This window comes from Eschrichtius robustus, chromosome 8 (genome assembly GCF_028021215.1).
Source record: "Eschrichtius robustus isolate mEscRob2 chromosome 8, mEscRob2.pri, whole genome shotgun sequence".
Classification (NCBI taxonomy): Eukaryota; Metazoa; Chordata; class Mammalia; order Artiodactyla; family Eschrichtiidae; genus Eschrichtius; species Eschrichtius robustus.
In genome coordinates, this window is record NC_090831.1 from 118,510,293 (window position 1) to 118,522,788 (window position 12,496).

Sequence of the window (12,496 nt, forward strand, 5' to 3'; positions counted from 1 at the left end):
GTCCAGGAAGGAACATGACTGTTTCAGGTGTGAAACATGTCATCTTTATTTGTGATTTAATCCCTCCTAAAGATTCTGTTATTTTTTTTAAGTACTTGATATCCAAAATGATGGCACGTTTTTTTTTCACCTTAGCAAACGGATTTTGAAATACATACTGGACGCCGAGAAAACTGGTAGGCCAATTTTGTCAACACCTTTTCCCATCTCATCATTCTTAATGTCTTAATGAAGACATTAAGTCAGTAAATATCAAAACAGAGCTATGGGCAGCTGGAAATAGGTGAGGGAATTCCCTGGCGGTCCAGTGGTTAAGACTCTGGGCTTCCACTGCAGGGGGCACGGGTTCCATCTCTGGCCGGGGAACTAAGATCCCACATGCCTCACAGCGTGGCCAAAAAAAAAAAAAAAAAGCCATCACCTGTGAGAAAATATTTATGGAAACAATTAGATTCTTCATCAAGCAGCTCCCCAAAGCAACTAACAGATAACTGGGGAAGTACGTGTCACATGTCACAATTGTTTGTCACTGTTTTCTGGTAATATTGTGAGGTTTTACTTTCTTGTGAAATAGCCTGATTGCCAGAAAGCTATTCAAAGCCTCATAACTCAAATTCTCAGGTATGGCTTTTTTTAAATGAGATTACCAATACTTATAAAAACATAATAATGTTCCTCATTTATAAATCTCCCCCCAAAAAATTACAGAAATGAAATTAAAGTTGTTTCGCTTTTTAAAAATTATTATTATCAAAGTAATACCAGCTTTGGTCCGAAAAAAAAAATCAAATGCTGAAAAGGTGTTTTGTGAAAACCATCAGTATCCCTCCTCACCTCAATTTCCACTCCCCAGAAGCTATGTTTTTGTTGATTTCTGGCTTTAGTTTTGGGGTGGTTACTTTCAGAGGTCCAAGTGCATGTACCCAATACATGTACACATACACATACATTGCTTTATCCATCTGTAAACAATATCCATTGACTCATCACCGTAAAAGATGAGGACTGAAATGTCACTTCCATTGCCCTCAAATTCCCCCCGTCCTCCTCCCAAATTTTAAGAGTTATATTACTACTTGTATTCCTTATTCTTGTTGCCTCAAAATTACTGAATGATCATTTTAAGTTTCAATTTCTTGTTCTACTATTTATACTTAATGACTATCAACTCCACATGATACAAAAAGACTATATTAGCTCCCCTTGACTTCCAATGACTTCTCCCATTTTCTCCTTTCTAACTTCTGAAAGCAACATGCTCCTTTTACATTGTAATATGCTGTTCTGTAACTATAGTTCAGTCTTCTATGCTTTATCTATGAATTTATTTTAAATGTGGAAAACCAATAAGCAGCATTCCTAATGTTGTTATTAAAAGTATTATTGGACTTAGGACCAAAAAGGGTTTTCCGTTAAGTTCAGTGACACAGTCAATAGACCCAGATAAAAGGAGATTGTTTCCAACATAAAAATCAAATGCATTGGGCTTCCCTGGTGGCGCAGTGGTTGAGAGTCTGCCTGCCAATGCAGGGGACGCGGGTTCGAGCCCTGGTCTGGGAGGATCCCACATGCCGCGGAGCAACTGGGCCCGTGAGCCACAACTACTGAGCCTGCGCGTCTGGAGCCTGTGCTCCGCAACAAGAGAGGCCGCGATAGTGAGAGGCCCGCGCACCGCGATGAAGAGTGGCGCCCGCTTGCCGCAACTAGAGAAAGCCCTCGCACAGAAACGAAGACCCAACGCAGCCAAAAATAAATAAATAAATAAATAAAAATTAAAAATGCTTTAAAAAAAAAAAAAAAAAGGTGGGCTGGAACAGATGAGGAGGCAGCTCTGTTGTCTTGGGATCCACGCCCTGCTGGTTGCAGAGAACCGGTGTGCTGTGGATTGACAACCTATGGGACCCAGAGCACAAATTACATCTGAGTCTCCCCAGAAGGAAGTGGTCTAGAAGTGTGATTAATAACACAGGCTTTGAAGTTATACAGTCTGGAGCTCAGATGCCATCTCTTCCACTTACCGTGCAATTTTCAAAAAAAAAAAAAAATCAAATGCATTTTATTTTCTTACACTTCATCATTGACTCAACAGCAGGCAAAGTTTAGTTTGGGTTTGTAATTCTGCTCAATTGTCTTCCTTTATGTTGCTTAGATCATACACACCCCAAAAAAAGATAAGTATATACTTTACCATTTCCTCAAAGGAATTCAGATTTTTGACCATGTTACTATCAGTTAGATGTAATCCACTTTTTTTTTTTCCAGAAGCAGCTTTCTCAAAGCCCTTCATCCTCTTATTCCATTCTTGACAAATAGCTCCTAACCCTGACTCATATTTATCACTACTGGAAATTCCTTCACTGAATGTCCCACTGGAAATTCCTTCACTGAATGTCTTGGTTATATCCATCAACTGTTTCCTAGATCTCATGTCTTACTCTTTTTTTTAATTGAAATATATTTGACATATTGTGTAAAGTTAAGATGTACCTGTTAACGTAATACATTTATATATTGTAATATGATTGCTATTGTAGTGATAATTAGCACCTCTACCATGTTACAGAATTATCCCTTTTTTAGTGGTTGGAATCATTAAGTTCTAGTCTCTTTGCAAGATTAATGATTATGATACAGTACTGTTGTCTATATTCACTATACTGTGCATTAGCTCTCTAGGATTTATTTACTACCCTTTATAAGTTTGTACCCTTAAACAACATCTGTTCAATCCCCCCAACCCCCAATCTCCTGGTAGCCACTATTTTACTGTTTTTACTCTTATTATTTCCTACCTTTCTTATTAGAATATATCCTCAAGTCACTTGCTCAGAAAGGTTACCATAAAAAAGTAAATTCTCTCAGTCCTTGAATGTTTGGAAAGGTTTTGGGGCTTGTTTGCTTGTTGTTTGTTTCTTGCCCTCACTCTTGAAAGGTAGTTTGGTTAATTCTAGGTCTAAAATTATTTCCCTTAAGTACTTAGAAGAAATTTCATTATCTTTGAGCATTCATTGTTACTAATTAGAAATCAGAATGCAACACGTACCTTTGTCCTTTGTTGGTTTTTGTATTTTCTTTCTCTAGGTTTCAGGATCTTCTTTTTGTCCTTAGTGACTCACAGCATTACACTACATCTGGATGTAATTACAGTAACCATATAATGCCTAATATTTTTAATGTAATTTAAAGTCTAGAGGCTGGAGAAAATGCTCCAGGAAGTTATTAAAGAGCTTGGATCCTTCTAGCTTCTTATGCAATCCACGATTATCACGTTTCTGAACCTCCTGTTCATGGCCACAAGGATGGCTGTGACACACTGAGGTATCACCTCTACATTACATGCAAAACTGGGTATATGGACACCCCTGCAAGGAAATCTGCAGAAGAAATTATTTTTCATTGTGTGTGCTTTTACTCTTAAGAAAACCAGGGTACTTATAATGAGAAAGAGGGGAGAATGATCATGGCTTAGGGAGTCTCAAAATGTTCCATTTGATGAAACTTACGCAAGACTAATTCAGGGCTTATCAATCAAAAGACCATGTCTTTCATCAGCACTAAGAAATTTTCTTCTATTTTTAAAAAATAATTGCTTCCTCTCCATTTTCTCTAATCTTGCTCCCTGAAATTCCATTCAGTCAGATTCTAGACCTCCTGGATTAAACATCTGTGTCTCTTATCCTTTCTGTTCTCATTTTTATCACTGATTTTTGCTCTGCATTCAGAGAAATTACTTTGACTTCATCTTATTTTTACTGAAGTCATATATTAACTGAATGTAATTTTAAATCATATTTTTAATTTCTAAAAGCTTCTTCTTGTTTTTATTTTTAATAGCATCCTTTTCTTATTTTATGGATACAATATCTTCTCTGTCTTCTCTGAGGATATAAGTTTGAATTTTTAAGTGTCCTCTGATCTTTATTTCTTCAGGGGTCATTTACTCTGAAAGTTTATCTTGGCTTTCTCTTGCAAGCTATGGATTTTGCTATTTCTGATAATCCTTGATTACTAATTCATGAGGGAAAATGAAAGGCTGTATTGCATAAGTAAGTGTTATTCCCCAGTAGGACAGTCTGCTGAATAGAACAGTTGATGGAGAGCTCTGCTTTGTAACTGGGTCATCCATCCGGTTCACCAGGATTGGCTTCTGACAAGCGGCTTTTCTTGTAGGTATGAGAGTGAGGAATCTGACATTAGCCTGGAAATCTAAAATGTCACAATAAGAAGGAATCTAATCTATGTGCACACACCAGCACTAGAAGCCCTAGTTCTTCCTGGGAAACGTATTCAATTTCTCTAGAAATGAATTGTCAATATGGGGCCTGCCAGTGGTTCTGTGTGCAGTGGTGGGGAAAAGTCGGAAGGGATCGCTGAAGCAGCTATCTGGCACACAAAGTTTTAATGATACCTCTGGTTTTGCACCATGCCTCGCTCTCACTCTCCAAAGCTAGGAACCCTAAATCCAGGGTCCTGGATGTGGCAAGCTGATGAGCTACCACGTTCCCAGAGGCCAACCACGTGCCTATTCTGAGCATCCTCTACTCCACTTTGCCTATGATACGTTTTCATTGATGGTTCACATCCGAGAAATGGGATGAATTCTCTAGTCTGCTGTTGGCCATCCCCACGCCTCTCTCTTCATCATTATGATTTTTCTGCCAATGGAGTCTCAAAAGAAAGGGGAGGCAGGGCTTCCCTGGTGGTGCAGTGGTTGAGAATCCGCCTGCCAATGCAGGGGACACGGGTTCGAGCCCTGGTCTGGGAAGATACCACATGCCGCAGAGCAACTAGGCCCGTGAGCCACAACAACTGAGCCTGCGCGTCTGGAGCCTGTGCTCCGCAACAAGAGAGGCCGCGATAGTGAGAGGCCCGCGCACCGCGATGAAGAGTGGCCCCCACTTGCCGCAACTGGAGAAAGCCCTCGCACAGAAACAAAGACCCAACACAGCCAAAAATAAATAAATAAATAAATAAATTTTAAAAAAAAAAAAAAAAAGAAAGGGGAGGCAAATGCATCTGTTTGGTCTAACATTTAAAATCAGAAGCCTTCTACAAACTTTTTTATTATGCAAGAACCTCTAAGCATATTTCAGCAGCTTAATCTTTGATGCCTACAATGTTTTATCACGGACCATCTTGTATGGCCCAAACCTTAATTGTGGATCATAAAAATGCCCCCAAACTGGTTTTCTACAGGAAATTTCTAAAGAAATTTTTGAACTGGAACATTAACTCCATTGATAACAGGCTGATCTTGTTTTTGTTTTATGTCAGGGTTTTTCTCACCTCTTAACAGACCTGTTAATTCCATTTTATTTTTTATTTATTTTATTTATTTATTTATTTTTGGCTGCTTTGGGTCTTCGTTGCTGCAACGCGGGCTTTCTCTAGTTGCGGTGAGCGGGGGCTTCGTTGCGGTGCGCGGGCTTCTCATTGCAGTGGCTTCTCCTGTTGCGGAGCACGGGCTCTAGAGCGCAGGCTCAGTAGTTGTGGCGCAGGGGCTTAGTTGCTCCACGGCATGTGGGATCTTCCCGGACCAGGGCTCGAACCCGTGTCCCCTGCATTGGCAGGTGGATTCTTAACCACGGCGCCAGGGAAGCCCTGTTAATTCCATTTTGTGACTCCCCTCTTTGGACAGTTTATCAATCCTTTAAGTTGGAAACAGTGGCAGCTCCCAATTCCGTTTTCTCAGTAGTTTCATAGAAAATGTCCAGAAAGCTTAAATTCATGAAAGCTGATTGCTGGGCTAGAGATGAGAGGTTTTATCAGTAAGTTGTTAGTTAAGTGTTGTTTTTCTTAAAATAAAGAAAAACATCCATATGGGACCTCCTAGCATGTACTCTACACAACAATGTGCATGTCCCTCACCATTATCTTGGGAATTTTTTTCATAGGAGCTAAGAACAAACAGAGAAAAGATAAAAGTAGAATGTAGGCCATCCCAGCCAACTCTTAACTTGCCCGCCAAGTATATAAGAAGGCATGGTGGCCGATTCCCTGAAGTCTTGTGCCTATCTCACCATGGAGACACTCTTCCAGCCATCAAGTAATGGGATTCTGTACAACAAACCTAGCTGAACAGAAAGATTGAGCTACTAGTGCCAGGAGAATAAGCAAGAGAAGGGGCAGTTTAAGAGAGAAGAAAAGGTGACATACTGGACACAGGGGTCACAGCGACAGGGAAGAGGGTTGCAGGTAGTAACTCTGCAGATGGGAAAGATGGGCTGGTGACTGGATAGTTATTTGGCTTGGAGACCACCTTCTACCTTTAACTAGCAGCCAGGCGCAAAGCACGAGAGACTATCTTGAGTGGGATGAGTGTAACATGCAGTGAGTGAGTTTTCCCAGAATTATGTTTTCACCCACCAGGTGGATGGGGGGTGGGGGGTTACTCGAATATTAAACCAATTACTTTAAAATGTAAGCTGCTTTTTCACACATTCGATTTGCACATTTTAAAATCCATCCCTACCTTATCTCATCCGGGATTTCAAAACTTCCTCGCAGTGCATACATCTGCACAGAAACCAATTCCCACCGCTGGACCAGAATTTGGAGTGAAGTCGTCTCCAGGCAGGGCTCAGGACCAGTGAGAGGCAAGGGACAAGAGGCTGAGAAGTGGTGGGAAGAGACGAGACGGACTCTCAGAAGGCACTGCCGATAATCAGAAATGGGGCTGAATTATAACGAGACTGACTTTGAAAGAGAACTTCAGATGCTTGAAGAGCCCAAGGTAGATCCATACTGCACTTTTTTCTCTCTCCCTGAGCAAACCCCTCTGTTCTCACTATTCAATAAGAGCCTCAAAAAGCCAATGGCTTCTAAATTTGTGTCGTCCCATGTCTCACTCTGGAACCCCAAGCCCTCTATATCCCCAAAGTCCTTTCTCCCATCTCCTTTTTGGATGCAGATTTTTGCTATACTCTGTCTCTAACTATCCTCTGCCTTGCAAGTGAAGGCTCTTTCCGTTTTAAGAACTATTATGGACTGGCATTTATATCTGAGATTAAAAATAACCCTCACCAGACTGCCTGTAAGATGTGGTTTTCTGAGAACCTGCAGGCCTTGAGAATGCAAATCAGAAAAGGATCCAATTGCCACCAACACTTCTAGAGAAAACTGCCATTTGCATCTGCACACCAGATCCCGGATGTCTGCAAATAAATCAGTGGCTCCTTCAAACCAGAACCCAGGCACAGACTGAAAGGTCATGTGGAGGTGGATTTGGAAGAAGGAGTGAAAAGGACACAGCTCTGGAAATAGGGATGAATGAGCCCAAGTCACTGTCAGAAGAGAAGCGGGCAGCACATGCCTCAGTGTCTAACCCTAACCTGACTTTGAACTGTATCGACAATGTTCCTTTAGTTCAATGGGTGTCATTTGCAACTGTTAGCCCTCCCTCCCACCCCCCCAACCCCCCATCCCCCCACCCCCCCCACCCCCCCCACCCCCCCCCCACCCCCAAGACACCTTCCTATACTTTCATTAACTACATCCTTTTAAAGAATGTCATCATTGCCAGGGACACATTTTCAGGCCTGGAATAGACAGAAGTGATTTTACTGAAAACGTGTCAATAAACTGTGATAATAGTAGCCCACCATGGCACAAAGTAGAAACAAAGTCCAGGGGGGACCTTCAAGATAGCTGGGACGAAGTGAGAGAGTAGCACCGACATATATACACTACTAAATGTAAAACTGATAGCTAGTGCAGCTGCATAGCACAGGGAGATCAGCTCCTGCTTCGTGACCACCTAGAGGGGTGGGATAGGGAGGGTGGGAGGGAGACGCAAGAGGGAGGGGATATGGGGATATATGTATACGTAGAGCTGATTCACTTTGTTATACAGCAGAAACTAACACAACATTGTAAAGCAATTATACTCCAATAAGGATGTTAAAAAAAAAAAAGAAAAGAAACAAAGTCCAGTTTTATCTTCCTTAGGAAACAGATTTTCCTGAAATCACTTCTATCCACACACCTGAATGCAGTAATCCCATTAACTCTTTATCTGGCCCCCTAAATACCATACCATATCATAAAATATCAGTTAAAAAATTAAAAACCTGTTTTCTTTAAGATTCTATGCTTCCAAATTCTGACCTGGCTTTCCCTAATGGGCTGACCTCTGGTCTGCAGCTTCAACTTGTACTAAACCTTCCCCACTTAGGAATTCCACAAAATTTGTCTGTTTTAGTCTAGAACAGGCTGCAGAACCCATGGTCCTACTGTCCTTGTTTCTAGGGAACACACTGATGTCTTTAGGGGTGAAGGGGCATCACATCTGCAGCTTCCTCTCACACAGTTCAGAAAAAAACTAATATGTATACAGTTGGCGTTTTGTATCCGTGGGTTCCACAGTCTTGAATTCAACCAACCACAGATGAAAAATATTGAAAAAGGAAAAAATAATTCCAGAATGTTCCAAAAAGCAAAACTTGAATTTGCCAGCTCCTGGCAACTATCAACTAATTACAAAGCATTTACTTAGGTATTATAAGTAATCTAGAGATGATTTAACATACAAGGGAGGATGTGGAAGGTTGTATGCACATACTACATCATTTTATAAAAGGTACTTGAGCATCCTCAGATTTTGGTATCCACAGGGGAATGGGGGGGTGGTGATTGGAATCAATCCCCTGCAGATACCAAGGGACAACTGTACACATATTTAGAGAGAAAGACAAGAATCAAGTAATGCGGGCTTCCCTGGTGGCACAGTGGTTAAGAATTCACCCGCCAATGCAGGGGCACGGGTTCGAGCCCTGCTCCGGGAAGAGCCCACATGCCGCGGAGCAACTAAACCCATGCGCCACAACTACTGAGCCTGCACTCTATAGCCCGCGAGCCACAACTACTGAGCCTGCAAGCCACAACTACTGAGCCTGCGAGCCACAACTACTGAGCCCGCATGCCACAGCTACTGAAGCCCAGGTGCCTAGAGCCCATGCTCTGCAGCAAGAAAAGCCACCCAATGAGAAGCCCAGGCACCTCAACGAAGAGTAGCCCCAGCTCGCCGTTTACCCACGCACAGCAACAAAGACCCAATGCAGCCAAAAATATAAATAAATAAATAAATTTATATATAAAAAAATAGAATCAAGTAATGCAGTAATGGTAACATTTCAATCATCTGGATGAAGGATATGCAAGAATCCTTTCTGCTCTTCTTGCGACTTGTCTAAAAGTCTGAAATTAAGTCAAAATCAGAGTTAAAAGAGGGACTTCCCTGGTAGCGCAGTGGTTAAGAATCCGCCTGCCAATGCAGGGGACACGGGTTTGATCCCTGGTCCAGGAGATCCCACATGCCACGGAGCAACTAAGCCCGTGCGCCACATATACTGAGCCTGTGCTCTAGAGCCCATGAGCCACAACTAGAGAAAGCCCACAAGCAGCAATGAAGACCCAACACAGCCAAAAAAAAAAAAAAGTTAAAGAAAAATTACCTGAAGAGCATTGTGAGCTTTAAAGGAAATAATATCTATGGAAAAAATGCTCTATAAATTATAAAGTGCTACATAAATGTTTTTAAACTGGAAAATTACATCAATGAAATTCATTTGATGTAATTTAAAAAATAAAAATAAAAAAAATTTTTAAGTGTCAGTGGCTTAAGAAAACACGTATTTGTAACAGAGCAGGAGGACTTTATTGGGCCCTTCCGGACGGACCCTGCCTCCATATTCTCTGCTTTAGCTCCTCTCTGAAGTACCCAGATAACAGTATCTGACGCACATTTCCTGAGTTGTTTCACAGATGCTAAAAGCCCCACCAAATGGAAGAAATTAACTACTTGATGACCATGAGCATGTAGCCCCCAGACCTACTGGCACCTAAGGATTGATACTGCTAACCCCTGTGACACCACCCTGTTAACTCACCATCAACAAATCAGAACTGTGCACGAGCTGACCACATACCCTGGGATGCACCCCACCCCCAAAACCTTGCCTTTACAAATACTTTGCTGAAATCCATCCTGCTTGGCGCCCTTCAACAAACACTGTACTTTCCTTCACCACAATCCAGTGTCAGTAGATTGGCTTTACTGCGCGTGGGCAAACGAACACAACTTTGGTTCAGTAACATTTATTTCTTGCTCCTTCAAAGCCTTCTACATGCCCGCGCCCTCCAAGTGCAGCTGTTCTCCATCTCAGGCATTCAGGCTGCTTGGAGCTAATGTTCCACCAGCTCAAACGAGGCCCGGGGGTCACCTTAGCAAGAGAAGGGAGCTTGTGAGCTGCTGCCCCTGCTCTTCTGTGCATTGGTAAGGGTGTCACAAATCTCCTTCCACTCAGGGCCAGAACAAATGACACAGCCCCACCTACCTGTAAGGGGGGCAGGAAATGCAGGGACTTCCAGGCCATAATCGTGGAGCACTCCTGCCTCTGCCCCAGTATCTCCTCGAGTTCCCATTTTCTGCTGAACCCTTGTATTTCTCAAGATATGTGGGAAAGGAAAAGGAGAAGAGGGCTTCCCTGGTGGTGCAGTGGTTAAGAATCCACCTGCCAACGCAGGAGACATGGGTTCGCGCCTTGGCCCGGGAAGATCCCACATGCCGCGGAGCAACTAAGCCCATGTGCCACAACTACTGAGCCCACGTGCCACAACTACTGAAGCCCGTGCTCCGCAACAAGAGAAGCCACCACAATGAGGAGCCTGCACACAGCAACGAAGACCCAATGCAGCCAAAAATAAATAAATGAATTTATTAAAAATAAATAAATAAATAAATCCTATCCCTTTTTTAAAAAAAAAAAGAAAAGGAGAAGAAAGGTATATATCTTACTTTATTCCTTCATTTCTCTTCTAATCACCTCCCAATGCTCCAACTTGGACTCTCTACCTGACCCCCAGTCAAATAGAGCAGGAAGCATCGCCTTCTTCAGGGATGGCCCAGATCAGGCCACTCCTGTTCAGAAATGTAGTGGCTTACACTTGTCCAAACAGAAAACAATGCTCTCCATCACGGGGATCATAGACGTGGGGTCTTGACTGGACAACAAATGAAGACAGCATTGAGAATAAAGACAGGCAAATAGTAAACAATAAGCGTGTAAGAATTTCCCAAATCCACAAATACCGATCAACACCAACTCTACACCTAGACTCTTCACATTTAATATTCTCAACAGCTTGTTTACACCCAGCCGAGTTCCAGCCACCTTGGAACAGACAAATTTTGGAGGTCACAGTACAGCACAAAAGATGTGTGTGAAGCCAGAGCAACAGCAATCTCCTCTGCGACCACAGAATGTAGATAACAACCCCCCGCCCCATTTAAAGAAAAAAAAAAACACACACACGCAAGTGCAGAGCACAGGACTAACAGCAGCAAACATGAAGACAGATGGGGGAGAATGAGGCTCCAGGGAGAGAAGAGAGTGATCTTAAAGCAGGGCAGTAAATGAAGAAAGCACAGGGCTGCTTGGATTTTACTGATTTATGCACCCAGAGAAAGGCAATTAAGCAGCTCTTCAGGGAGAATCGAGTTACAAGGGTCCCCGAGCTCACTGGTAACTCATCCCACCTTCATGGTAACATTTCTTACCCGCAGTCACAGAATAAGGACGGTTCTACTCCTCCCACCACAAACCTTGAAAATCTGGCCCCAGAGTAACCCCCCTGCTTCCTCTAGTCACAGCCCTAAGCCTTGGAGTGCGCTTCCCAGAGCTTAGCTCTTCCATCATCTCCTGGGCCACCTCCTGAAGCAAAGTCGTGTGACAACACACCCAGCACACACCTAAGGCAAGTCTTATTTCTTGCCTTCTTCCTTCCTTCCCTCCCTCTTTCCTCCCTACTCTCCTTCCTTCAACAAATTACTTACCAAGATCCTAACGTGTGGCCAGGCACAATCTCCTTAATTTAGAAAATAAGACTTTCCAACGTGCAATTTAAAAGTAAGAAGCACCTGTTCCCAGGTAGATAGCTAGAAATACATGCAGAGAGACAGAATCCAGCTCCGGCTGGATATTTCTGCCCACCCACCTGAGAAGAAAGAAAAAATCCAGGTTTTTTTCATTGCCCATCCTGAGTAGAGTTGTGGGCATGAAAGCCGCGTGCGCTCACAGGGGCAGGTACATAAAAAACGTCCTACTTCCAATATCTGCCAAGCACCTGGAGTAAAGCTTTAACAGTTCATTCCTGGGCTTCCCTGGCGGCACAGTGGTTAAGAATCCGCCTGCCAAGGCAGGGACCACGGGTTCGAGCCCTGGTCCGGGAAGATCCCACATGCCGCGGAGCAACTAAGCCCGTGAGCCACAACTACTGAGCCCACGTGCCACAGCTACCGAGGCCCACGCATCTAGAGTCCGTGCTCCTCAACAAGAGAAGCCACCACAATGAGAAGCCCGGACACCGCAACGAAGAGTAGACCCCGCTTGCTGCAACTAGAGAAAGCCCGCACGCAGCAACGAAGGACCAACGCAACCAAATATAAAAAATAAATACATTAAAAAACAAACACTGACTTAAAAAAAAAAAAGTTCAT

The 12,496-nt window shown here is 43.0% G+C and overlaps 1 long non-coding RNA gene across 4 annotated transcripts in view; it reads right to left on the reverse strand.

Moving 5' to 3' along the window:
* Positions 1 to 12,496, reverse strand: part of LOC137768214 (uncharacterized) — a 188,794-nt gene that overhangs the window by 141,812 nt on the left and 34,486 nt on the right. The gene's annotated exons all lie outside the window — the stretch shown is intronic.